Source organism: Cebus imitator, unplaced genomic scaffold, assembly GCF_001604975.1.
Source record: "Cebus imitator isolate Cc_AM_T3 unplaced genomic scaffold, Cebus_imitator-1.0 Scaffold154, whole genome shotgun sequence".
NCBI lineage: Eukaryota > Metazoa > Chordata > Mammalia > Primates > Cebidae > Cebus > Cebus imitator.
The window spans coordinates 9,761-13,035 of record NW_016107469.1 but is presented as its reverse complement, the minus strand read 5'-3'; the positions used below and the strand labels follow the sequence as shown (position 1 = coordinate 13,035).

General features: G+C 45.3%; 1 pseudogene; it reads right to left on the bottom strand.

Moving 5' to 3' along the window:
- Positions 1-645: 645 nt before the first annotated feature.
- On the bottom strand, positions 646-1,941 carry LOC108314452 (annotated as a pseudogene).
- Between the last annotated feature and the right edge of the window lie 1,334 nt (positions 1,942-3,275).

The following is a 3,275-nucleotide window of genomic DNA, read 5'->3' as shown; positions in this document are numbered from 1 at the left end:
AAATAAGGGCTTTGGATAAATTAGCTTAAAAAGGGTTTGTTGCCAGACTAAGAAGGCTCGTGACTGGCCCTAGCTCTCCCAGAGCTCTGAGTCATCTGGGAATTAACGCAATTGTGGTTAACAGTTAATGCTTTTATTAAAATCTGCGCAAATCTTTAAAAATATTCCTTACAACCTAAATTCAACCATGTAAACAGCACTACACACAGCACAGACCTGCCCTGAAAAACAATATACAAAACTGAGATCTGACACCCTTATCATTTTGTGATGTTAATTCAACCTAACAGTCCTATCCCGCTTCCCTGTTCTACACCACCCCCTGCAACACACAAATCTAATTTTTGCAAGAAATAGTGGGCTCATTCTATCTGAAGACTTCAAACAAAAATACACAAAATGTATGTAGCCAGGTTCAAATATTTTGGGAGACTCCCCCACCCCCAAAAAAGAAATAAAATAACCAAAAAAATGAAGAAAATGCCTAAAATATGATAAAGCATTTTAGAGCCCTTTCAAATACAAGGCAAAGAAAGATGTAAAATAGAAAATATCCAGATCTTCAGTAAATTCCAGAAAGGTCCTAATGCCTTGGTCAGCAGCACGGCAGTGGCAGATCCTTGCTGCTGCTCCTGGGACAGAGAGCTAAGTTGCCTTCTTTAGACACAAACCCTCAGGCCTGGGGCTGAGTACATCTCTCCCTTCCCCTTCTCTTTTCCTTTGCTCCATTTCCCACTCCACAAAGATATCGAAGAGGCTTGGCCAGGCCTCATCTTTGCCATAGTTGCTGAGGTCAAGACCTCACCTCAGTGAAGTTAAAGAACTTGTTCCAAGTGTCCCGGGAGATGCCCTTGATCCCCAAGGAGTTCTCTCTTAGGAAGTTCAGCCATTGGTCCAATATCTGAGGAAGTTCTGGGTAAAGACTAGCTTCTGGGTAAACACTAGATTGCACAGTGCAATGGCTATTTCGCGATGCAATCACCTCTGCCCTTCAGCATCCAGGTCAAAGTGAAATGTAAACCGGTAGAGAACCTTGAATTTATCCAGTTGTTTAGCTTGTTGAGAGGCTAAAGAATTGTGCACGGATTCCGTCAATTCTGTCTGCATTTATTGCTTTGCAGCCATCAAAAAACTACTTTCTGGTACATCTGCACGTGGTTGCAACGTGGAACTTCTAACCAAAGAGCTGAATCGGAAATTCTGTGAGGCACACAGGTCATCGCAAAAACATTCCATGCCTTCGTCCAAAATTGCATCTTCCCGCACATCCTTGTAGCACCAGAACAGTTCTTCCAACCCCTGCAAGGAAGACTTCTAGGCATCGAACGTGGATTCTCTCCATGCATCTCCCGGGGACGTCAGCAGAGGGCAGGCCTCAGTAGCAGCCTCCACCTTCTTGGTCCCACTGATGAGGATGTTCCCATCTGGCTTACCACAGGGTGGCATCTACTCCTCACGGTGGCCTGCACCTCGCCTGCTGTGCAACTTGCTGCTGGGGTCACGGGCTCCATTCCTGCTCCTCCATCCCAGGGTGGATTCCATTTCTGCTACTCCATCCCAGGGTCGGTGAGGGATTCCTGGCATTGGTGACACGCTGGCCCATTGTGCTGGTGGCCACGCCTCTAGAGCGCCCCCTCTGGATCTGATGCCCTCGCTACAGCCAGCCCACGTACCTCAACACGCCACCAGCTGGAGGAGCCATCTAACTCACCACTCCAATAGCAAGTGGCAACAACTGGCTTTTTAGGCTGCCCACCTTTCAGAAGAGTTTGTCCAAAAGCAGCGGCTCCAAACGTTCCTCCAGTCAAACGCTTCCTGGAAACGACAGAGGCCCAGTGGGTCCAACCGACTTACCATCCCCGCTCGCGTTACCAATCTCCTTACCGGTGCTGCCACCTCTTCTTTCACCACTGACACCACCTCTTCACTGTTGGCCCACCGGTGTTGGCCAACGTGGTGGCGACCCCGCTCGCCACGACCTGTATTCTCTTTTAAAAGCCACAAAGCATAAGCTGTAGTTAAAGGATGCCTACTTGTATTATAGCTACTCATGCATGCATTAATCTTAGCTTGAGTGTGAACTTCTTGGGGTAGAAACTATTTATATTGATCATTCACCCTTTCCAACCCTAATCCTAAACTTGGAAAACTGCCCATAGGTTATTGTCATGTGTAGGGAGCAGGATGGCAGTAGTCAGGGCCAGACACAGTTCAGGGAATGGTAACAGAAGAAAGAGCTGGACTCCCAGGACAGGGGCCTCCAGCACATACATAATATTGATTCTTACATATACCAAGTATAGGCTTGAAAGTAGTTTACAGAATTGAATTGAAAATCAGGATCCATTGGCTTCAGCAAATGTAGTCAATGCTTTAATTTCTAATTCGTTAAACTGTAGCAATCTATTAGAAGAATGGTCTCCCTTTGAATTCACAATTATGCGTAAATTTCAATGGTGGTTTGCTAAATATAGCTCAGAAAAGTTCCCATAGAGAAGGAATTTGGCTATTTTGTGGAATGATGTTAGATGGGGCTTCCAGATAGAACTTACAAGATAGATCCCTGGTGAGGTAGTTTTGCCTAGGAGAAAAGTAAGGTATTAAAAATAATAGAAAATAATCATTTTCTCCCTAATGTGTTTGATAAAGCAAGATCTTTGTAGATTTTTAGCTTATAAAATATCTTGCCTAATTAGGTAGGGTATTTACATGAAAAGAGACTGTAGAGCTCTGATTGGTGTACTGGGCTAACCTGTGCCCCAAGGCTCAAGTACAGAACAGAACAACCCTCAGCAAAAGTAGCCTAGACTCTTGGCAGCCTGTAGCAAATGTTCCTTGGACCCACCACTCCACAAGCCAGGAGCGGAGCAGGGCAGAGGCTCGGCTGTGGGGCTAGAGCGGAAGGAGGAGAAATCTGGCTCCTTGCTGACTAATAATTAATAGAGAGCTGGCAATTGCAGCAGCATCTCATTTCATTCAGACCCAAACCATACCATAGCAAGACTCCAGAGGGCTCTAAATATCTGCTCCAGGTTTTTCTCAGCAACTGAGTCAGAAATAGAAGCTCCTCCAGGCAGAAATTTTAACACAGGATCCCTGAGCCTTCTGCAATTTAATCGTGTGGAATGGCTCGTCATAGTTACTTGCGTGATTTTTTCCCTTTTCCTTTTAATATGTTACTTTTCCATGAATTCAGGTTTTCTAGGACTTCTGCGAACTTATCTCCAGGGTGTCATACAAAGTCACAGGATTGAGAACTGGAATACTCTAGTCCC